Raw genomic sequence first — 25741 nt, 5'->3', positions numbered from 1 at the left:
TGGAGCAGATGATGGAAGGCATCGAAGGGGTGCGCGTATATGTGGACGATGTCATCATCTGGTCCACCACACCGCAGGAGCACCTCCAACGCGTTTTTGCCCGCATACGGGAAAACGGCCTGTGCCTCAACCGAGCCAAGTGCTCCTTTGGCCAGACTGAGTTGAAGTTCCTGGGGGACCATATCTCCTGGTCAGGGGTCCATCTGGATGAAGACAAGGTGAGCGCCAACACAGCTATGCCGCAGCCGGCCGACAAGAAAGCTGTCGTACGCTTCCTTGGCATGGTCAACTTCCTGGGGAAGTTCATTCCCAACCTTGCCTCCCACACAAAGGCTCTGCGCCACCTCGTCAAAAAGTCCACAGAGTTCTAGTGGCAACACACACACCAGCTGGAATGGGAGGAGCTCAAACGCGAACTCATTACGGCACCAGTGTTGGCGTTTTTTGACACGTCTCGTGCCACCAAAATCTCAACTGATGCCAGCCAATCCGGCATTGGAGCAGTACTCCTGCAGAGGGATGACACGTCATCATGGGCCCCAGTGGCCCACAGAGCAGCGCTACGCGCAAATCGAAAAAGAATGCCTGGGCTTGCGAACCGGTTTAGACAAGTTCCACGATTACGTATATGGTCTTCCACGGTTCACGGTCGAAACTGACCACCGCCCCCTGGTCAGCATAATAAACAAGGACCTGAGCGAGTTGACCCCTCGCCTCCAGCACATCCTACTTAAACTCAGGAGGTACGACTTCCAACTGGTCTACACTCCAGGGAAGGACCTCATTGTGGCGGATGCCCTATCCAGAGCAGTGAGCACGCCGCCAGATGCAGAGGGGTTCGTATGTCAGGTCGAGGCACAGGTGGCTTTCACAGCGGCAAATCTGCCGGCTGACGACTCCAGTCTGGCTCGTATCCGCCGAGAGACTGCGGCCGACCCCCTTCTGCAGCGAGTGATGCGCCACATGACGGGAGGATGGCTCAAAGGGCCGTGCCCACAGTTCTACAATGTACGAGACGACCTAGCCATCATTGATGGTGTCCTTCTGAAGCTGGACCGGATTGTGATTCCGCACAGCATGCGCCAGCTGATTCTCGACCAACTACACGAAGGCCACTTGGGGGTCGAGAAGTGCAGACAGAGGGCCCAAGGGGCGGTATACTGGCCGGGCATCAGTGACGATATTGCCAACATGGTGCTCAACTGTACAACCTGCCAAAGGTTTCAGCCGGCGCAACCTCCTGAGACGCTTCTGCCCCATGAGCTGGTGACGTCCCCCTCGGCGAAGGTGTGTGTCGACCTATTTCACGTGCTCGGCATGGACTATGTCATCATAGTTGACTACTTCTCAAATTACCCTGAAGTCATACGCCTGCACGATTTGACATCGTCTGCTGTCATCAGGGCCTGCAAAGACAGCTTTGCTCGCCACGGCATTCCGATGACTGTCATGTCGGACAATGGGCCCTGTTTTGCCAGCCAGGAATGGTCGTCCTTTGCTGCTTCATATGGCTTCACACACGTGACTTCCAGCCCTCTGCATCCCCAGTCCAATGGAAAGGTGGAGAAGGGCGTTCACATTGCCAAGCGGCTCCTCTGCAAGGCTGCTGCTGCCGTGTTGGACTTCTGCCTCGCCCTGCTGGCCTATCGCTCGGCCCCACTAGCCACGGGTCTCTCGCCAGCACAGCTGCTGATGGGTCGCGCCCTCAGAACCACTGTGCCTTCCATCCTGGCACCAACAATAGACCATGCTCCGGTACTGCATAGGATGCAACTGCAGCGCGGTCGCCAGAAGAGATCGTATGACACACGGGCAACTGATCTTCCCTCCCTGGCCCCTGGAGACAACGTCCGCATCCACCTACCAGATGGTGGCTGGTCAGCACCTGCCGAAGTTCTCCGACACGTGGCTCCCCGCTCATTCCTGGTACGCATGCCGGATGGATCCGTGCGTAGGCGCAATCGCCGAGCCCTTCGCTTACTTCCACGCTCGCAACGGGACCCTACACAGACGCCGTGTCCTCCACTGGTTCCTGATAGCGATTTTGTGGAGCTGCCATATACCATGCCCCTTCTGTCGCCGCCCGTGGCCAGGCTCGCACCTCAGCCGGTGGTTCTCGACCCACCCTTGAGGTGGTCAACCCGAATTCGTCGCCCACCTACTAGACTGGACTTATGAGACTGTTCACACGTCAAACTTTTGCAACCACTGTTTTATAACATGTCACTGTTTTATCGTTACAGGCTTCGTTTGATCGTTCCAAATTTCCACGTTGTTCTTCTTTTGTTATGGTACAACCTCGTTAGCATGTCACACCTGACATCGCCCCTTGTATATAGTTAAGCCCCATGTACATGATGTAAATATTACGCACACACACACACACCTTTAGCTGCACTCAGGACACATTTATATTTATAACCACGTAGACACATAATTTTGTAAAAAAGGAGGGATGTCATGATATTCAAACATACATCATAACACATACATAATGATAGACAGACCAACGGACCAATTAGCACACATAACACGACAGTCACTCACAGACAAGAGCAGACACAGTATAAAACAAGAAACACGACACTTCCTGGGCAGTCCATCTGGAGACGGCACAGGGCCAGGACCTCATAGCAAGACACTCACACAGTCACAACGTGCTGAGTACCAAGTCTGATGTATAAATAGTTCAATGGAATAAAACTGCGTTGTACCAATCACAACCGTGTTGGTTTGTCTGTACCTCAGAGCACCCAACACTTCAAAGGATACAATTGAGGTGAGCAAGTAGACCTTGTGATGGAAGGGTGAGTTCCGATTATGGAAGAGTCCTGATTTCAAAGTGGTGGGGATGCGGAGGGTATCAGATGGTGATTTGAGGCTTCAGGGGCGAAATTCTCCCCAAACGGCGCGATGTCCGCCGACTGGCGCCCAAAACGGCGCCAATCAGATGGGCATCGCGCATCCATGCGAATGCTCCGCACCTTTGGGGGCCGAGCCCCAACATTGAGGGGCTAGGCCGGCGCCGGAGGATTTCCGCCCCGCCAGCTGGCGGAAACGGCCTTTGTTGCCCCGCCAGCTGGCGCGGAAATGACATGTCGGGGCGGCGCATGTGCGGGAGCATCAGTGGCCGCTGACAGTTTCCCGCGCATGCGCAGTGGGGAGAGTCTCTTCCGCCTCCGCCATGGTGGAGACCGTTGCGGAGGCGGAAGGGAAAGAGTGCCCCCACGGCACAGGCCCGCCCGTGGATCGGTGGGCCCCGATCGCGGGCCAGGCCACCGTGGGGGCACCCCCCGGGGCCAGATCGCCCCGCGCCTCCCCCAGGACCCCGGAGCCCGCCCATGCCGCCTTGTCCCGCCGGTAAATAGGTACTCTAATTTACGCCGGCGGGACAGGCAATTTATCGGCGGGACTTCAGCCCATCCGGGGGGGGCCCGCCAACCGGCGCGGCCCGATTCCCGCCCCCGCCGAATATCCGGTACCGGAGACTTCGGCAACCCGTGGGGGCGGGATTCACAGCGGCCAACGATCATTCTCCGACCCGCTGGGGGGTCGGAGAATGATGCCCCAGATGTTGGTCAGGCGGTGTGATGTCTGATGGGTGGGGCATGCTGACTGGCCGCAGGGCTGAGGAGGTTGTTGGGGTCGAATGGGAGTGGATGGGTGGCTTGACTCAATATTATGTTGTGCCTCAAGGAAACATTCCTGCTCCGCCTGGCCATAAGCAGTGTGTAGGATCATAATTCCTCCCCAACTGGACTTTTACTATAAATAAAACGGCAATAGCTTCATGCTCATAAATGTACAAACAAACAGGTCAAACCTCAATACAGAGAGGCAGGCTGTACTGTCAGACATTAATCTTCAAAGGATGTCAATACTGGGACCAAGTCAAAACTTTGTAAAGACACTGGGCTGAATTCTCCGATTTAGGGGCAATGCCCCCCACGCCAGCGTGGGCACGGTGGCGGTTTTACACCAGATAAACTGCCGCAAAACAGCCACTGATTCCCCGTTTTGCTGGGGGCTAGCAGGGCGGCAGCATAGGGCACCAGGGTCTAGCTGCCGATACGCCCCAGAGAATTGCCGGTCTGTGGCCGCACGTGGGATGGCGCTGCCGCTCGCGAATCCGGCCTGCAAAATAGCCCCTTCTTTCGGCCGGCTCGCGCACCCCGGACCATTCCCCCATGGTGCCCCCAACCCCGAATAATGTCCCGCCCTGCCCGCGGATCGGCCCTCTCCCGACTGTGGCGGCGCTGGACTTATTCCGCAGCCGCCATGCCGAGTTCCCGACAGGTGAGACCATGAGCGACCCACGCCGTCGGGAACTCGGCCAGTTGGGGGGGGCGGAGCATCGGGGGGCGGGCCTCAGGCAACATCCTGAGGCGGTTGATACGTGGCGTGGCGTACTCCTAGAGTACGCCGCTTTGGAGGGGGTGGATGCCGCCCCCGATTTAGTCGGAACATTGGATTCTCCGGCCAGTCGGCGAACGCGATCTCGGGATCAGCAACCGGAGAATCCAGCCACTGTGTTAGGGTTAGGGTTACCATCTCAAAGATCCAAATCAGTTGTCATCAGACAATCCAATTAAAGAAACGAGGAGACTATTGTGTTGTCCCAGGCAACAGCCATCGTACAAACAACATCAACAACAGCTAATAAAAAATGGACTTCATTACATGCATAATCAGCCTGAGAGCCAGTGACATCACATCTGAATGTGGTCCATTGTTTTGGTCATGGAAACAACATCATGATTAATTGGTTTGTCTGGCCGAAGGCAGGTGCCAGGTTAAAGATGGTTAAATGTTAAATGTGCTTTGATATTTTCAATGAAGTTTTGTAATTAAAAAGATCAAGACCATTGGGCCTGGCTCTGCAGTCGGAAGGAGGGTCAGAGCTGGTCACCTTGACTTGGGCTTACATTCATCACCGGACAAGACCAACCATGTTGGGGATGGGAAGTCTTTTCAGTCACGTCGTGGTGATATTCGCCTGGGGGTGTGGGACTGCAGTCAGTTAAGAGGGTCAGGAACAATCAACCTGATTGGTGGACCTGCTATTCTCACCAGGAACGACCAACTGAGCGGGGAGTTGTAAATATCAGCCAGACTCGAGAAATGTGGGGGCTGAGGTTTAAGGATGATTTAAGGGTAACAACTAAATCCTGAGGGGATTTGAGTTGAATTTTGGGCGGAAACATGAGGTTTTGCCTGTAGCTTTTCAGTTGAGGCTTTTACTAATAATTCATGGTTTATATTTTGTCAGAATCCAAGGTAACTCGAGCTAACCAGTGCGGCATCATTGTACTCATTTAGTGCTCTTGTATTAGGGTATTGGGAGGGTTTCTTTTGTAAATAAACACGTTTGTGAACAAGCTTAAACACTGTGCCCATGTAATTTAGCCTTTTACAAAATTCTAATGTCAAGAACGAACAGTAAGGGTAAATGGGAGTTTGCACCTCTCACAAGTGCTGTAAAGGCACTTGCCTCATGGATTCAGCACTCCTCGTCTCCTTTCACCTCTCAGGTCTCCCGAGGCCAGGAAAACCCAGCAACTTGAGTTGAAAATAAAATGCCTGTTAAGCCGAAAGCCGGCAGCTTCACTATAATATTCAACCAACCCTCCCTTGAGCAGATCGGTTGCCCATTCCTGATCCCATCTCCATTAAAACTTCAATTCTGGCCTTGGGTCACTGTCTGTGTGGAGTTTACATGTCCTCCCGTGGGTTTCCTCCAGGTGTTCCAGTTTCCTCCCATGGCCCAAAGATGTACAGGTTAGGTCGGGTTACGGGGTTACAGAGTTAGGGCAGGGGGAGTAGGCCTAGGTAAGGTGCATTTGCGGAGGGTCAGTGTAGATTCGATGGGCCGAATGGCCTCCTTTTGCACTGTAGGGATTCTATGGTTCTAAAGCTGGAGAAGGGTGCGCTCAGAGTAGTTTGGGAACATTTCTCTTATTAACTTGTGCATATTAACTTTTGACCTGACCTCATTTGCAATAACTTGTTGTGTACAAAGCTTTTTAAGATTAAAGAAATGCATGAAGGCACATATAAAAGCAAGTGCTCTGACTGTTGTTATGTTCCAGAATTGTACCATATTGTCGGTTCTGGTAAGAAGACCGGGAGGAATCATGCCGGCGCCGACAGTGGGAAAACTCACCGTATATTCAGCCTCTTCAACAATTCTTTTTTCACCAAGTGAATCAGGCCAGGTATGTAGCGGCTTCTGTCTGAAACGCCCGCCCCATAATCAGTGGGACGGTCCTTTTAAACTCCTCCCCAGCACTTGTTCCAAGTCCAATCGGGGGGTGGCTGCCAGAAATACTACACCACGTTTTACAGAGGGAGCCTCAGCAAACTTCCCAACGGGTCGAGCAGGGGTGGGAAACCGTCTACCCACGGTCGGGCAGACATCCAACCATAAAATGACAAACGCCACTGGGAGGCTGTGGCCGCGATTGTCAACACCGGCCCACTCCAAAAGAGGATAGGGCTGCAGTGTCGTAAGATTAATGATCTTCTTCATGCATCCAGGGTAAGTCTGCCTCCTCATGTCTCACTCAGCATCCCTTCACGCAGCCCTCACGTCTCCATGGTGATCTCACTTCCACCCATCTCGCGAGGTCACAGAAGTTGTCATGCATTGCCCCCCCCCCCCCCCCCCCCTCGACCCACCGCCTCAGTAGTTCGCACACACTCACCTCCCATGGATGCCAATCTTCATCCCCATCTGACAAGTCACAACTCCCGCCAACACTCTTCCTGTCTGTCTCATTGCAGGACAAACTCGAGCACAGCGGGCACGAGCAAACACAGCCAGCCGGAGTGATGCCGGAACAAGCCTTGAGCCTGCCGATGAGGAGCAGGACCGCACCTGTGTAGAGGACGAGGTTGGCGCCAAAAACACAAGTGAGAGCCCTCAACACATCCAGCCCTGGCGCACGCCTCATGTGAGTGACATTTCTCCTATCAGTGTTCCCCTGTCCCACAATAATGCCATCTCCCTTCCATTGCAGGTCAGTCAGCAGACCAGCCCAGACTATCCTCACGGCCCCTGGACAGCACGGACCCGAGCAACTTCGAGGCAGACATCTCGGAGATCAGTATTGAAGAAGTGTCACACTTGTCACCCGCACCCTCCACCTGCGCAGATACTCACACCTGGGGTGGGGTTAACCAATAGACAGGTTTCTTGATCAGTCAGTAGTGAGCACCTCACACCTGATGATCCACAGCAGGCAGAGGCAGGGCTGTGACACTCAGAAGGATGCCAGAACCCAATACTCTGTTGAGCTCCAGGCTGATGATGTTCCCATGGATACGGACATCCCAGAGCTGCTGGAGCTGCAAAGGCACAGTCACAAGCATCATGGAGGGATAACAGCATTCTTCCTCGGACTTCAAGGCTGACTGGAGGAGTCGCACCACCTTCTGTCCAAGGAGATGGTGCCGGCAGTCGAACACAACGAGGCAAACACTGCGAGGGTAGCAACCGCAGTGGAGCCCTTGGTTCAGGACTTGCACGCCATGGCGTGGATGTCCACTCCCTCAGCTCAGCTCATTACCTCCATGGCTAAGGCGCAAGAGCTATGGTGCAGTGCGTCAACTGCGTGGTGCAGGCACTAGTGGAAATTCACAAGTGTCAACGACAGAGGCTCACGGGGTTTCTGGAACTCACTCCAGCTGCTCCTGTATCCTGCAGAGGAGCCCAGGAGTCCCCAGGCATCCAAAGGGAAGAGAATTGGCGGGACTGCAACCTGGGTCCTTCCACCCGGAAGACCCTGCATGTGTCCAGCCCACCTGACACACCCCACCCTGTGAGTGAAACACCTCCAGCCCCGCACACCGGGAAGGGCAGCACCGCATCACTCGTGCAGCCCAAAAGCAGGCTGGGACCCTCAAGGTCCCGGCCCTCCAGAGGATGCCCGCCAAGGCCATCTCAGGCAACAGGGCGTGAAGTCAGCAGGGCGCCTCAACCTCAGCTGTGGATCTTGGGGATACAGCTCGACATAGCGGGAAGGTGAGGAAGATGAAGAAACACCAGGTATCCAGAGGGCACCGGCGAAGCTGGGCACTGTTGGAGAAGCGACACCATTGTAATAACGAGCCAGCATTAAAAATCACTTTGATCACCCAGAAAGAGCTTCACGCTGCCATGTCATAGCGGCATGTTTCGCAAACCCTCAGGCGAACTTGCCTCTTCCTCCCTGTGTAGTGTGAGAATGACAGCGCAATGTCAGCACCCACCTCCCACACTGACAACGCAGTAAAGCCACGTCACTCCTGGCGCAGGCCCCCCCCCCCCCCAGCTCCACCCGCCGCCCCACCCCCCATCAATGAAAGATTACCCGGCCCACACCAACACCCAGGCTTCTCATGTGAGCAGCATTCTTTAGTTATGAGGAGGTCATCGGCTGATACGGGTGAGAGTCTGCCTACCTCATCAAGAGGTGGCGAAACCCCTTGGGACCCCTAACCTCAGAAGAGGCAGTGACAGCTGAGATGTGTTATTCTGCCTCTGTGGGCCCCGATTAATGGCAGGTGGTGTTTAGCTCTCTGTCACTCAGGAGTCAGACATTTCGCGATGAGCATCGCCCCGCCCTCGCTGCAAGTCATCATCATTCTCCAGTAACACCCTGCCCATGAATGGACCATGTTGATGACCTACTCCAGGCACCACATGAGAGGATGTTACCCCATGTTGTGAGAGGTCTTCACACCCTGGTCCTGTTGTCACTAAACCAAGAATCAATGAGGGCATCCCTAGCCCTGCGCTCCATGTGGGCCTTGGCCATCACCCGAGTCCTTCCTCCTCCTCCGCAGTTTGCAGGTGTCCCCCCTCCTCAACCTTCTCCTTATCCGAGGTGATGTGGTGCTCCTCTATCTCCTCCTGGTCCAGCTGCTTGCTCCACTGCTGTGTCAGGTTATGCAGAGTGCAGCAGAACACTGATGCAGGACAGCCTCTGATGGAGGGGTTCTCCATGCAACGGAATTGGATCTTGAGCAGTCCAATCACCTGTTTGACCAATGCACATGTTGATGCATGAGCCTCTTTGTAACAGATCTCAGCTGATGTTTGCGCCTCTGCACTGGTGTCATCAGCCACCTCCTGAGTAGGTACACTCTGTCCCCAAGGAGTCATTCCTCCAGCCACTGTTCTTGCACAAAAATGTCTGGGAGCTGTGAGCGCCCCAAGATGTACCTATCATGGAAGCTCCCCAGGAAACTGTCACACACCTGCATGATGTGCATTGTGTGGTCTCACACGACATGGACATTGAGGGAGTGGTATGCCTTCCAGTTTAAAATTTGCGCCCCATGCTGCCATGGGGAACACATAGGCATGAGGGTGCAGTCAATGACACCCTGCACCTGGAGCATACCTGCTATGCAGGTGTAGCCCAAGTCCCTGGCATCCTGGCTCCAAGTTGATGTACATGTGGGCCCACGCAACTAGCGCATCTATCACCTTCCTTATACATTTGTGCGCTGCTGACTGGGATATGCCACGTAAGAACATAAGAACTAGGAGCAGGAGTAGGCCATCTGGCCCCTCAAGCCCGCTCAGTCATTCAATAAGGTCACGGCCGATCTTTTGATGGACTCCACTTACCCACCTGCTCACCATAACTTTTAATTCCTTTACTGTTTCAAAAATTATCGATCTTTGCCTTCAAAACATTCAACGAGGTAGCCTCAACAGCTTCACTGGGCAGGGAATTCCACAGATTCATAGCCCTTTGGGTGAAGAAGTTCCTCCTCAACTCAGGTCCTAAATCTACTTCCCCTTATTTTGAGGCGATGCCCCCTAGTTCTAGTTTCACCCACCCGTGGAAACAACCTCCCTGCTTCTATCTTAACTTTTCCCTTCAAATTTTATATGTTTGTATAAGATCCCCCCTCATTCTACTAAATTCCATTGAATATAGTCCCAGTCCACTAAGTCTCTCCTCATAAACTAAACCTCTCAACTCCGGAATCAACTTAGTGAATCTCCTCTGCACCCCTCCAGTTCCAGTACACCCTTTCTCAAGTAAGGAGACCAAAACTGTGCACAGTATTGATAGAGTGCCCTCACCAGCACCCTATACAGCTGCAACATAACCTCCCTGTTTTTTAAACTCCACCCCTCTAGCAATGAAGGACAAAATTACATTCGCCTTCTTAATTATCTGCTGCACCTGCAAACCAACCTTTTGCAATTCATTCACAAGGACACCCAGGTCCCTCTGCACAGCAGCATACTGCAATTGTTTTACCATTTAAATAATAGTCCATTTTGCTGTTATGCCTACCAAAATGAATAACCTCACATTTACCAACATTGTACTCCATCTGCCAGACCCTTGCCCAGTCACTTAAACTATCTATATTCCTCTGCACACTTTCAGTGACCTCTGCACACTTTACTCTACCACTCATCTTAATGTCATCTGTGAACTTTGGCACATTACAATTGGTCCCCAACTCCAAATCATCTATGTAAATTGTAAACAATTGCGGTCCCAACACTGATCCCTGAGGGACACCACTAACCACTCTTCACCAACCAGAACAACATCCATTTATTCCCACTCTTTGTTTTCTCTTAGTTAACCAAACCTCTATCCATGCCAATACCCATAATGCCATGCACCTTTATCTTATGCAGCAGCCTTTTGAGCAGCACCTTGTCCAATGCCTTCTGGAAATCAGATACACCACATCCCATAATGTCCTCATAATGTCCTCAAAGAATTGCAGTAAATTAGTTCAAACATGACCTGCCTTCCATGAACACGTCACCCGTGCAGCCCTGAAACTAGCCGCTAGCGTGGAGGTTCAGAGCGGCAGTAACTTTCAGGACCACAGACAATGGATAACCTCCCAATCCCAGCGGTGCCAACTCTTGCATCACCTGCACAGGAGGTCCACCATCCTCTGGGATAGGCACAGTCATCTCCGGTATTGGACCTCTGTGACTGGTAGTGTCTCCGCCGAGGTCAGGTCAGCCATTTTGGAAGTTTCAGTTTGGAAAAGCAGCTTGTGTGTGTCTGCTCCCAGGAGATCAAGGAGCCCTGCCTCCACCTCCTCTGCAGGAAGCTGGTAACAAGGTCGCAAAGTCACAGGTTAAGACAAGAGGAGAAATCAAAGAGTGAAGATGAAGTTGAAGTGCAATTATCAGAAACGATTTTTGATCAGATGGTTGAAAAAGAACAAGAACAGGTGGAGGATGAGGCAAATCTTTTTAGTTCATGAAAATTGGTGGAGTTACAACAGAAAGATGCAGAAATAAAACGGATATATCAGAAAGCATATACGGAAGAGAAATCTGAGAGTATACCAGAGTGTTATTACTGTAAAAATGATGTCTTGATGAGAAAATGGAGACCTTTACATATGCAGGTGGATGGAAAGTGGGCAGAAGTTCATCAAGTAGTATTGCCGGTAGGGTATAGAAAGGAGGTGTTGCGAGTTGCACATGAGGTACCAGTGAGAGGCCATTTGGGAATAAGGAAAACTCAAGCTAAAATCCAGAAACATTTTTATTGGCCTGGACTACATAAAGATGTAGTTAAATTTTGTCAATCATGTCACACATGTCAAGTGATAGAGAAACCTCAAGCAGTGATAAAACCAGCGCCCTTAATACCCATTCCAGCATTTGAGGAACCTTTTACAAGTGTCCTAATAGATTGTTTAGGATCGCTTCCTAAAACAAAAAGTGGGAATCAATACCTTTTGACTGTATTGGATGTGTCTACTAGGTTTCCAGAGGCCATTCCAGTACGTAATATTACAGCTAAAAGGATTGTGAAGGAGTTACTTAAATTCTTTACGAGATATGGACTACCCACAGAAATTCAATCGGATCAAGGAACGAATTTTACTTCAAAGTTATTCAAAGAAGTTATGGATAGCTTAGGAATAAAACAATTTAAATCAACTGCGTACCATCCAGAATCGCAGTGAGCATTACAAAGGTGGCATAAGACATTAAAGACAATGTTGAGGGAGTATTGTCAAGATTATCTAGAGGATTGGGATAAAGGAATCCCATTCGTATTGTTTGAAATTAGGGATGCACCTAATGAGTCTGCCAAATTTAGTCCTTTTGAACTAATTTTTGGTCATGAGGTAAGAGGACCACTTAAATTGATTGAGGAAAAATTGGTGGATGAGAAATCGGAAATTACACTATTGGATTACGTGTCATATTTTAGTGAACGATTAAATGGAGCAGGTGAATTGACTGGACAACATTTGAAAGTTGCACAAAATGTGATGAAACGGGTAGCGAACAAGAAATCCAAAGTTCGTAGATTTGCCAGTGGGGATAAAGTTTTAGTGTTGTTACCAGTGGTAGGGGAGCCTTTAAAAGCTAGGTTTTGTGGACCGTATCAGATTGAAAGGAAATTAAGTGAGGTGAATTATGTGGTAAAATCACCAGATAGAAGGAAGACTCACCGAGTGTATCATGTGAATATGCTTAAAAGGTACTTTGAAAGGAAGGAGAGAAAAAGAAGGTTTTAATGATTCTAACTCAAAGTGACGAACCAAATCCAGATGACTCTGAATTTGACATACCTGAAATTAAATTGGAAAATGAGGATTTCTTAAAAATTGGGATGAATTGTTAAGTTACCTTCCAGAGGAAAAACAAACTGACCTGAAAGAGTTATTGATATCACATGGGCAAGTTTGTAGAGATAAATTGGGAAGTACTAAAATGGCTATACATGGTGTAGATGTGGGAAATGCTGTTCCAATCAAACAACATCCATATCGACTTAATCCTTTAAAATTGGATCAGGTTAACAGAGAGATTGAGAGTATGCTGAAGAATGGCATAAATAAAGTGGGTTGCAGCCAATGGAGCTCACCCATAGTGATGGTACCTAAACCAGACGGTACCCAACGGTTGTGTGTGGTCTATAGAAAGGTGAAGTTACAAGAACGGACTCTTGTCCAAATCACTTTCCTTGCGGAGTTTCCGATACCCTCAAGACGAAGGGAAATAGTGCGATCTCCTAGCATGAATGAATTTGATCGAACAGTTGTGCAAAAATGTTGTGGCGTGATTACTCAACTGATGGAATTGCTGAAGAAACGTAAAAAATGTAAATGGACAGCGGACTTTCAACAGGCATTTGACTGCCCGAAAGCTGTGATCACCAATGTTCCTGTATTGGAGCATTGCAAGGGTCTCTCTGGTCAGATTGAACTAGAGTATCTGATTCTGAAGAGAATTGCCGAGGAGTGGAGGAATGGATGGATCGTGCAGAGACTTTGTTCAAAGAGACTGTCAATCGAGAAGGACTTTGGTTGGAGGAGGAAGAGCAAAGAAAAATGGACTATATTATTATGCCTGTTTGCGTGTGGTTTTTTTTTGTGAAACGTAAACGTATTTTTACTGTGTGCATTTCTTAGTGGATGGTGCAAAAGTGAAAAATGAAACCATCTTGAAGTTGATGGTTTATTTATTTTTCTTGGGGGGCGGTGTCATGTGAGAATACCTTTAAGACATGGATATTTAAGCAATGTACCTTTAAGAAAACAGTGATGTCAGAGAGTGGGTGGGGCTGAGCTCAGGTCAGCCATTTTGGAAGTTTCAGTTTGGAAAAGCAGCTTTTGTGTGTCTGTGTGTTTCCAGAGAGCTGCAGTTTTGCAGTTTGAAAAGAGTTTGGGAGTGTCTGTGTTTGCAGTGAGCTGGATCTCTGCCATGAAAGACTATCTCTGGATCATTAGGGTGATTTAAACTCATAATAGTAAAGCCTTTAACACCTAGGGAACAAGCCGTGTGCTAGGAAAAGCAACATATACATTAAAGGGAGAGGTTGGTTGAACTCCATGATACATTTTGGAGTTCTGAAAACACCTCGCCCATAACACATGACTTCCAACTATTTTGATAAACACAAGTAACCAGAATCACAGAATAATGCAGCTCAGAAGAGGTCTGTGGGTGGAGCCAGAGGTCATTGGTGAGATGTTGAACGAATACTTTACATATGTCTGCACCCAAGAGGATGAGGATGGAGATATGGAACTCAGGGAGAGAGACTGTGAGGTTCTTGAGAAAATTGTCATAGGGAGGGACACATTATTTGAAGTGTTGGCAGGCTCAACCTCACTGTTAACCACCCGGCCAATCTTTGTGTCATCCACAAACCTACTGCTTCTACCCCCCACATAGTTATCTATGTCATTTATATAAATGACAAACAATAGTGGAAGCAGCACAGATCCCTGTGGTACGCCACTGGACACTGGCTTCCAGTCACTAGAGCTGCCACCTGTCTTTGCCCTCTGACTCCTACAACTAAGCCAATTTTGGATCCACCTTATCAAGTTATCCTGTATCCCATGTGCATTTGCCTTCTTTATAAGTCTCCCAAGTGGAACCTTGTCAAAAGCTTTGCTGAAATGGATGTAAACCACATCAACTGCATGACCCTCATTTACACACCTGGTCACAAGCTCAACAAATTCAATCAAATCTTTTAGGCATGACCTCCCTCTGACAAAGCCATGCTGACTCTTCTTGACCAAACCTTGCCTCTCCAAGTGGAGATAGATTCTCTCCTTCAGAACGTTTTCCAATAGTTTCCCTACCACTGACGTGAGACTCGCTGGGCTGTAGTTCCCTGGCTTATCTCTACAACCTTTCTTCAATAGTGGGACCACACTAGCTATTCTCCAGTCCTCTGACACCTTCCCTGAGGCCAGAGAGAGGAATTAAACATTTGGGTCAGAGTCCCTGCAATCTCCTCCCTCATTTCCCACAGCATCCTGGAACACAATTCATCCGAGCCTGGAGATTTGTCCACTTTTAAGCCTGCCAACACCTCCAATACTTTGTCCCTCCCTATGACAACTTGTTCAAGAACTCACAGTCTCTTTCCCTAAGTTCTATATCTACTCTTTCTCTTGGATACTTCAGCCGTGTCGTCCTTATCACTCTGAAATTCTCTTCCTCAAGCTCCCCACCCTGCCTCACTGCAATGTTCGTCACCATCAACAAACTTTTCAAAATCAAATCTACTCAACAGAATCTTTGGTTGCCTTTCTTAACTGCTTTCCCAAACCCTATTGAATTTTTGATTCATCTTAAGAAGAGCCTCGAGAATATTTAATTACATTAAAGTTAACATATAAAGCAATGTGACACTGTTGATGCTATCATATCAGTCAAACTCTGAGATTGATGCTCAGAGAGCAGTGTCTAATGAGGGAAAAGTACTATGTGAATTCAGTATTATAAGTCCCAAATATTTCTCCACTGGCTCCACTGGCTATTCGGTAATTTGGACATTTTGAATTCTCCCTCAGTGTACCCGAACAGGCGCCGGAATGTGGCGACGAGGGGCGTTTCACAGTAACTTCATTGCAGTGTTAATGTAAGCCTACTTGTGACAATAAACTTGATTATTATTATTATTCAAAATCCTTATCCTCCTTAATAAATTTCAGTGCAGCCATCTACACTTTTTATCTTTAAAACCTTTTCCAGTTTTAACCTTCTGGCCTTTTAACTCTGGTTTAGTAAGTAACTCCCCACCCCCTGCTTCTCTCCCCGCCATTGCCTTCCATCGCGAGATTACTGGTTGAACATTCAGCCTCCATGCCTTGCGTTTTGGAATTTCTTCCAAAACCAAAAGCCCTTCTCAGCCTTGACACATTATCAAGAGTCCACTCTAACCCATACCATTCAGCTCCACAACCTTCACCACTAATTCATAATCTGAAACAAATCCTCCAACCAAAGCTCTCCTAATCTCTGGCTTCTGCTTCAGAATTCCTGTGCGGGTCCAGGTACTGGAAACGTACGTAGAAAATAGAAGCAGGAGGAGGCCATTTGGCCCTTCGAGCCTGCTCCACCATTCATTATGATCATGGCTGATCATCAAGTTCAATAACCTGATCCCACCTTCCCCCATGTTCCTTGATCCAATTAGCCCCAAGAGCTATATCTAACTCTTCCTTGAAATTACACAACATTTTGGCCTCAACTACTTTCTGTGGTAGAGATGTCCACAGATTCACAACTCTCTGGGTGAAGAAATTTCTCCTCACCTCAATCCTAAAAGGTTAACCCCTTAGCCTCAAACTATGATTGGAGTGCAAGTTATTGGAAGTCAGTAATTTGTTTGAAAACTTTCTCCCCTCCTCTCTTTTCTCTCATGCTCCTTCTCCTTTTCTTCTCCAGTCCATCCTTTCCACTCCTTGTCCGATAATTAGTCTTCCCCTCCATCTTCCTTTTATGACTGCCATCCTATGCCCCTTTTTAAAACATGTATTCTTTCACTGAATTGTTGTCATTGCTATAAACAACAGTGAAACAGAATACCTGGAGGCCTTGTACATAGCGGCCGGGAACTTCAACCAGGCCAGCCTCAAGAGTGTACTTCCGAAATTCCACCAACACATCTCCCACCAGTGGCCCCAACATCCTTGACTACTGCCACACAAACAGAAAAGGCGCCTGCCGACCCATTCCCTCACCGCATTTCGGAAAATCAGACCATAAGATTGGTGCTCCTTCTCCCGGCATATAAGCAGAAACTTAAGCGAGAGAATCCGGTCCAGAAGGTTGTGCAATGCTGGTCCGAGGAAACAGAAGAGCTCCTATGTGACTGCTTGGAGTCAGTGGACTGGTCTATATTCAAAAACTCAGTGGCCAACCTAAAGGGATAGACTTCAGTGTGTCGAAGATTGGATGCCAAAGAAGGTAGTACGTGCGTTCCCCAACCGGAAATCATGGTTTAACCTGGAGATCCACTGCCTACTGAAGTCCAGGTCAGAGGCGGTCAAGACAGGTGGCCCTGACCTATATAAGAAATCTAGGTATGACCTCCACAAAGCCATCAGGGATGCCAAGAGACAATACCAGACTAAGCTGGAGTCACAGACTAATAAGACGGACTCCCGTCGGTTATGGCAAGGCTTAAACAATATACCGGCTGCAAAGCAAAGCCGAGTGGAATCTCTGGCAACATCGCATCCCTCCACGATGAACTCAATGCATTCTGAGCTTGTTTCTAGCAGGGAGCCAACAAACTGTTGTCAACTGCCCCAACAGCCTCAGACACATTCAATACCTGCCGTCACAGCCTCAGAAGTCAGATCACCCTTCTTGGTCTACCGACTGAGCAATCCATGATCTGAGATCACCCTTCTTGAAAACGAACCCACAGAAAGCAATGGGTTCTGACAGAGACCCTGGGCTTGCACTCAGATTCTGGGTGGACCAACTGGCGGGTGTGTTTGTGGACATCTTCAATCTTTCCCTATTCCGTTATGAGGTTACCTCCTGCTTCAAGAAGACCACCATCATACCAGTGCCAAAGAAGAACCAGGCAACATGCCACAACGACTACTGCCTGCTGGCCCTTATATCTATCATTATGCTTCGAGAGGTTGGTCATCAGACACATCAACTCTATACTCCCAGGATGCCTTGATCCACTGTGTGGTGAATGTATTACTGCTACCATTCATCATTATATTGCATTACATTGTATTGTATTATGTTGAGGCCCTTGTGGGCTCCGCCTATGGCTCCGCCTCCTCGGGGGAGGTATATAGATCTGCAGCCTGTAGGCGGCACTCAGTACGGAGCAGTCGCAGGCAGGCACAGATCTAGCTGATTAAAACCACTGTTCACTTCAACTCTTCGTCTCATGTGAATTGATGGTCGCATCACACTGCAATTTGCATACCGTTACAACTGGTCCACAGCAGTCACCATCTCCCTGGCCCTACACTCATCCCTGGAGCATCTCGACAACAAGGACTCCTACATCAAATTCCTATTTATTGACTGCAGCTCCGCCTTCAACACCATAATCCCAGCCAAGCTCATAGCAAAGCTTCAAAACCTGGGGCTTAACTCCTCCCTCTGCAACTGGATACTCAACTTCATGACCCACAGGCCACAATCAGTAAGGATAAACAATGAAACCAACTCCACATAGTCCTCAATACCAGGTCACGCAAGGCAGCGTACTTAGCCCCCTACTAAGGGGCTGGTTTAGCACAGGGCTTAAGAGCTGGCTTTTAAAGCAGACCAAGGCAGGCCAGCAGCACGGTTCAATTCCCGTACCAGGCGCTGGAATGTGGCGACTCGGGACTTTTCACAGTAACTTCATTTGAAGCCTACTTGTGACAATAAGCGATTTTCATTTCATTTCACTATAATCCCTGTGCACACAAGACTGTGTGGCAATATATGGCTCCAACTCCATCTATAAGTTTTCTGATGACACGATCGTAGTGGGTCGGATTTCAAACAACAATGAGTCAGAATACAGAAGGGAGATAAAGAACCTAGTGGTGTGGTGTAACAACAACAATCTCTTCCTCAATGTCAGCAAAACTAAGGAGCTGGTCATTGTCTTCAGGAAGCGAAGTGTCGTACACACCCGTGTCTGCATAACATCACCAACAATCTGTTCTGGTCCACCCACTTCGACATTATGATCAAGAAAGCACAACAATGCCTATACTTCCTCAGGAAACAGGTCCACATTGACTCTTAACAAATTTTACAGATGTACTATAGAGAGCATCCTATTTGGCTGCATCATAGCCTGGTATGGCAACTGCTCGGCCCAAGACCATACAAAACTACAGAGAGTCGTGAACACAGCCCTGCCCATCACGCAAACCCGCCTCCTGTCCATTCACACTGTCTACACCTCCCAAACCTTGGAAAAGCAGGCAGCATGATCAAAGATCTCCACCCCCGCCCACCCACCCGGGTTAATCTCTCTTCCAACCTCTTCTATTGGGCAGACGATACAAAAGTCTGAGAACACGTACTAACAGATTCAAAACAACAGTTTTTTCTCCGCAGTTACCAGACTCCTGAATTGCCCCCTTATGGACTGAACTGATCTCTCTCCGCATCTTCTCTATTGAGTAACACTACACTCCGTATGCTTCACCCGATGTTTATGCCTATATATTTACATTTTGTATTTATTGTATGTCCTATGTTTTTCTATATGGAATGATCTCCCTGGACTGTGCGTAAAACAATACTTTTCGCTTTACCTCGGTACACGTGACAATAAATCCAAATCTATAAGAAGAGATGATTAATTATGCAGTCCCAAAGTTCCCACACTTCGAGTGCAGGGGTACAGTGTCCTTGTTGAAGGAGGAAGGTTCCGTTTCCATGGGGAAGGAGGGGGAATTCGATGGTGGGGACTTATTCCATGGTGAGGAAGTTACCCTTTTGCTATATTTATCTTTTATGCATCGGGACACCCTTTAAAAGCGGTGCCCCGATCTTTCAAGAGCTGTCATGGAAACCCTCCCTCACCTTTTTTCAGTGTCTAAAAACAAGGCGGGAAAAGCCAGCAGAGCAGCTGGCGAGCTGCACATCGCTTTACCCACCCGAGCTGCTGGTCTGAAAATCAATTGTAAAATTCCAGCCTTTCTGTCTGGCCTGGCTTCATATATTCCCTTGAGCAAATAAATAAACACTGTAGTAAATTTCTTCAGCCGTCGCTCCCTAAATACAGGAAAATGTTTTCAGCTGTTGATGGATCTAGACACGTTTTTTTAGTTTGACCAGGGGTCAGAGAACCCTCTTCATGGAGGCCATCTTAGTTCTTGTTTTTATCATGTGCCCTCATCAGATTCTCTTTGCAAATAACACACCATTGTTACAGATGACTTCAGTGTTCAAGATGCAATAGCTATATTTAACAGTAGTACTCTTATAACATCATTTACAATGGTTATGAAGCTCCTCGGGAGACAAGGTGGCCGAGTGGTTATGGCGATGGACTGCTAATCCATTGTGCTCTGCACGCGTGGGTTAGAATCCCATCCTTGTCGATCTTTCATGAAGCTTCTCGAATGGTTGAAAATAATAGATAGTTCACGGTTGCTACACTGAACTCGAGAGGGGATTTTAATTTTTTGACCCACCTTCGATGGGGGTGGGTGGGCAAGGAAAACCGGGTTGTCTGAGATTCCCACTGTGCTGAGGAATCTTATCCTGTTGCTGACAGGCCCCCACCTGCAAGTCAGTCCGATTGATGGGCTTAGCTTTCAGTCAGGAGCGGAAAGTCAGAGAAGGAGCCCTAGGTGGGGATGCGGGAAATTGGAGGCCTTGGGGTGAGGGGCTGCTGTCTGATGGTAGATGCACGGTGAGGCAGGCATGTTAGATTCAGCAAACGGAAATCCACTTAAGCTCCTGGATCCAATTGTCCTCACCACCCCGAAGCTGCTGAGGCTCAAGTCACCAGATCATTCAGAGTTAAAATTCAAAATGGTGCAGGAAAATGAGGCACACGGCCTCGTTATAATATTTAAATTACCAACCTCTCTCTCGGGAGCTGACTATCTAGTCTATCTCTCTAGTAAAGCTTCAGACAGACTCACTAATTTCATAAATTTCTTTTCCAAAAATGACTGGCACCAAAGCGGATTCAAGCTTGTTTGTTAAATGCAGAAAAAGTGATCAATCAAATATACAATTGGCCAAATTCCTCAGAGTATTGGTATTCGAGTTAGATGGTTTAGCGGCCTCAGAAAAATCTACTAATTCAAAAATAGTTTAGCACAGGCTAAATCGCTGGCTTTGAAAGCAGACCAAGGCAGGCCAGCAGCACGGTTCAATTCCCGTACCAGCCTCCCTGAACAGGTGCTGGAATGTGGCGACTAGGTGCTTTTCACAGTAACTTCATTTGAAGCCTACTTGTGACAAAAAGCGATTTTCATTTCATTTCATATTAGGACGGGATCTGGCTTCTTTGATTGAAGTTATTTTTAACCCCTTAAGTTAACTTAAGTTAAGTTGATTGAAGTTATTTTTACCCGCCAGTGGAAACAACCTGCCCGCATCTATCCTACCTATTCCCTTCATAATCTTATATGTTTCTATAAGATCCCCCCCTCATCCTTCTAAATTCAAATGAGTACAGTCCCAGTCTACTCAACCTCTCCTCGTAATCCAACCCCTTCAGCTCTGGGATTAACCTAGTGAACCTCCTCTGCACACCCTCCGGTGCCAGTACGTCCTTTCTCAGGTAAGGAGACCAAAACTGAACACAATACTCCAGGTGTGGCCTCACTAACACTTTATACAATAGCAGCACTTGCCCTTAAGCTCCTCCACCGGATTTTCCTCTGATTCCAAAAGTTCCTGGTAGATATCTGATACCTTCCCCTCTCCCACACATGTACTGGAGACCACTCTGTCCTGTATCCCCCATGGTGGCAGCAGCGGGAAGGCCAGAACCTGCGTTCTCAAGAAGTTTCGTACCTGCAGATACCTAAACCCATTCCCTGCTGGCAATTCAAATTTATCCTCCAAGGCTTTCAAGCTGGGGAAGCTACCGTCTATAACTAGATCCCCAATTACTGCCTTTGCCATCTCCGGAATCCAGCCTACCCGGTACAAACCGATGGTTATTATAAATCGGGGTCTAAACCAATGCCTCCTCTACTCTCTCATATCTCCTCCACTGCCCCCAGACTCTCAGAGAAGCCACCACAACCAGACTTGTGGAGTATCGGGCCGGCGAGAATGGAAGAGGCGCTGTTATCAGTGCTCCCCAACTTGTGTCTTTTACATGATGCCACCTCCATCTGCTCCCACACCGACCCCTCCCCCACTACCCACTTCCTAATCATGGCTATATTAGCCGCCCAGTAGTAATTGCAAAAGTTTAATATAGCCATGATTAGGAAGTGGGTACTGGGGGAGCGGCTAGAGGCGTCCTCATGCAAAGGCGCCAGCTTAGGGGCACTTGTAATGACACCTCTGCCGTTCTCGCCGGCACGCTACTCCTCAAGTCCGGTGGTGGCGGCAGTGTAGCCATGTAAAATGGCTGCGTTCCGATTAATCTGGCCAAAACCGAGTTTAAAACGGCTAACCCGAAAGACTGCTGGGAAAAGCAGCCAAGAAGACACAAGCAGGCAGCTGCAGACAGGTTTGCATATTCAGCTCTGGGAAGGTAGCCCAGATCGATACTCAGGGCTATCAACAGCCCATCAACCCAGGTATCCGCAGTTGCGTTCAGGACTGTTTACACCTAATCTACTCAGACATCCAGTTAAATCGGCTATCCCCGGGAACAATTGCAACATATTAGCAATTGAATACCGGGCCAGACCTGTCGGCGCCTGCAGTGGCCGAAACAAAGACAGGTGAGCGACCACCCCCCGATCGAGGAATCGCCTCACCATTGGACACATCGACCCCAGAGACTGGGGACAGAATCCAATCACTTGGGACTCAGGGTCAAGGGCCGCCCCGGGAGGCGGGAAGCCCCTGGGCCCTATAAGAGTGAAGGTCCAAGTTCAGATCTCGCTCTCTCTCATCTTCGCCTGCTCGAGACCTTAGCAAGACCAGCCACCGGCAAGTGTAAGTTTGAATCCAACGATCGCTATCCGGTAGAAACACCTAGCCACCGACCCGTAGCAGCCTTTTGAATCCCGCGGGCCAGATTTGATTGGACAAGCCATTCATTTCCCTAACCTGGTGGGCTCTTCCTAAGTTAAGTATTGGCCAGTAGTGATAGGTTTATTGTATAGAAAGTAGTATTAGGGTATTAATATTGCTTGTTGTATATAATAAATGACCGTTGTTTTAATCCTTACTAAGCGGTGTGCTGTGTTATTAATCATAACCTGAACTTGAACCACATGGCGATATCATAAAGATACCTGGCGACTCATGAGCAAAGGGGACCTAAACAGAGCAAAAAGACTAAGGTTAAAAAGAGCAACAGCAGCATTAAGGATCTGGAGTCAGTGGAGAAGACACAGGGGGGTGGAGGGAGCCTCAGTTTGGACCCCGATACGCAACAATCACAGATTTGTCCCAGGCAAAATAGACAGAGGGTTTCAAGGCTGGCACAGGACAGGTATTTAAAGGATGGGGGACCTGTTCATAGACGGGACTTTTCCCAGCTTGAAAGCGCTGGAGGAGAAATTTAATTTGCCCCCTGGAAATGCCTTCAGATACCTTCAGGTACGCGCCTTTCTTAAAAAACAGGTGGTGACATTTCCGTTGCTATCCCCACGCAGAATACAAGATAGGGTGGCCTCCAGCACCTGGGTAGGGGAGGGAAAGGTGTTGGACATTTACCAGGAACTTCAGGAGGCGGAGGAAGCCCCAGTGGGGGAACTTAAGGGCAATTGGGAGGAGGAGCTAGGCAGGGAGCTGGATGCGGGCCTATGGACGGATGCCCTGAACATTGTTATTCCTCATCATCGTGTGCCAGGCTTAGCTTAATCCAGTTTAAGGTGGTCCACCGGGCACACATGACAGCAACCAGAATGAGCAAGTTCTTTGGGGTTGAGGATAGATGTGCGAGGTATGCGGCAAGCCCAGTAGACCATGTCCATATGTTCTGGGCATGCCTGGCTCTTAATGGATTCTGGCAGGGATTTGCTGAGGCAATGTCCAAGATCTTAGACACGCGGGTGGTGCCGAGTCCAGAGATAGCGATCTTTGGTGTGTCAGACGATCCGGAAGTTCAGGAAGCGAAAGAGGCCGATGTATTGGCCTTTGCCTCCCTGGTAGCCCGGAGACGGATCCTTTTAATGTGGAGGGACTCGAAGCCCCCGAGTGTGGAGACCTGATTGGTGACATGGTTGGGTTTCTCAGTCTTGAGAAAATAAAGTTTGCCTTGGGCGGGTCCATGGCGGGGTTCTCTCGGAGGTGGCGGCCGTTCCTCGACTTTCTAGGAGAGCACTAAATGTCAGCAGCAGCAGCATCCCGGGGTGGGGGGGGGAATGTTACATATTCTTGTTCTTTTTTCTGTATATAATGTTAATGTTTACCTTGTTGTATTAAATGTTGTTAATGGTTATGCAAAAATTATATTTTGATAAAAATCTGAATAAAAATAATTTTAAAAAAAAAGTAATTACAAAGGTTTGGCAGCGCCAACCCTTCCTCCCCCGACTGCGCTCCAGCAACACTTTCTTCACTTGCGGGGTTTTACCCGCCCACACAAAGCCCAAATAACCTCATTTGCCCGTTTAAAAAAGGCCCTTGAGATGAAGATGGGGAGGCCCTGAAAGACAAACAGAAATCTGGGGAGAACCGTCATTTTCACCGTCTGTACCCTCCCCACCAGTGATGGCAGGAGCATGCCCCATCTCTTAAACCCCCCTTCCATTTGTTCTACGAGCCGGGATAGGTTTAACTTGTACAGTGCCTCCCATTCCCGAGCCACCTGGATTCCCAGATATCGAAAGCTCCTTCTTACTATTCTAAGCGGCAGCTCTCCCAGTCTCTTCTCCTGTCCTCTTGCCTGTATAGCAAACATCTCACTTTTCCCCATGTTCAATTTATACCCCGAAAAATTACCAAATTCCCCTAGGATCCGCATAACTTCCCCCATCCCCTCCAACAGGTCTGAAATATACAAGAGCAGGTCATCTGCGTAAAGCGAGACCCGGTGCTCCACCCCGCTCCCCCCAACCCCCCGAACCAGCCCTTTCCAGTTCCTAGAGGCTCTTAACGCCTTGGCCAGAGCAAACAGTAGCAGGGAGAGGGAACGCCCTTGTCTCGTCCCTCGGTGTAGTTTAAAATACCCCTATCTCAATCGGTTCGTACACACACTTGCTACTGGTGCCTGATAGAGCAACTGCACCCAGTCAATGAGGCCCTCACCAAACCCAAACCTTCCCAGCACCTCCCACAGGTAATCCCACTCCACCCGATCAAAAGCCTTCTCCGCATCCATCGCGACCAACACCTCCATCTCCCCTCCTTCTGAGGGCATCATAATAAAATTTAAAAGCCTTTGAACATTGGCCGTGAGTTGCCTGCCCTTTACAAATTCCGTCAGGTCTTCCCCTATCACCCCCGGGACACAATCCTCTATCCTTGTGGCCAGTATCTTAGCCATCAGTTTGGCGTCCACATTCAGTTGAGAAATTGGCTTGTATGACCCGCATTGCTCCGGATTCTTCTCCCGTTTCAGGCTCAATGAAATCAAGGCCTGCGACATTGTTGGGGGGAGGACTCCCTTCTCTCTTGCTTCATTAAATGTCCTCACCAGCAGTGGGCTCAATATCTTCTATAAGAAAACTTCTTATAGAATTCCACCGGGTAGCCTTCCGACCCCGGGGCCAACTGCATGCCTCTCCAGCCCCTCCATTATTTCCTCAATTTCAGTTGGGGCTCCCAGCCCTTCTACCAGATCCTCATCCACCCTTGGGAACCTCAACTGACCCAAAAACTGCCTCATCCCTCCACCCCAGCTGGGGGTTCCGACTCATATAATTTGCTGTAAAAGTCCTTAAACACCTCATTCACCCCCACTGGGTTCAGGACCGTGATCCCCACCTCTACCCTTTACTCTCCCTATCTCCCTGGCCGCCTCCCTTTTTCTGCTTGCCTTTTCCCCATACTCATAAATCGCCCCCCTTGCATTCCTCAACTGTTCCACTGCCTTCTCGGTAGTCAACAGCCCAAACTCCACCTGTAACCTCCGCCGCTCCTTCAGTAGCCCCGCGTCCGGGGCCTCCAAGTATCTCCCGTCCACCTGGAGTATCTCCTCAACTAACCTATCCCTCTCAGCCCGTTCCACCTTTTCTCTATGGGCCCATATCAAGATTAATTCCCCTCTGACCACTGCCTTCAAAGCTTCCCAGACCGTTGCTGCAGAGGCAACCTCCCTTTGGAGTGACCTGATGCACCCTGTGTCAGCCATTGCTCCACTTTTCTGTCTTCTTATAAGAAATCCAAACGGATGGGGGTGGGGAGGGGAAGAGGGAG

At 49.0% G+C, this 25741-nt stretch overlaps 1 non-coding gene across 1 annotated transcript; it reads left to right on the top strand.

Moving 5' to 3' along the window:
- The first annotated feature begins 19751 nt into the window (after window positions 1-19751).
- On the top strand, window positions 19752-19833 carry trnas-gcu (transfer RNA serine (anticodon GCU)). Its single transcript has one exon. It is a non-coding gene; the product is annotated as a tRNA-Ser (tRNA).
- The last annotated feature ends 5908 nt before the right edge of the window (window positions 19834-25741 follow it).

Source organism: Scyliorhinus torazame, chromosome 4 (assembly GCF_047496885.1).
Source record: "Scyliorhinus torazame isolate Kashiwa2021f chromosome 4, sScyTor2.1, whole genome shotgun sequence".
Classification (NCBI taxonomy): domain Eukaryota; kingdom Metazoa; phylum Chordata; class Chondrichthyes; order Carcharhiniformes; family Scyliorhinidae; genus Scyliorhinus; species Scyliorhinus torazame.
This window is presented reverse-complemented; position numbering and strand designations above follow the sequence as displayed.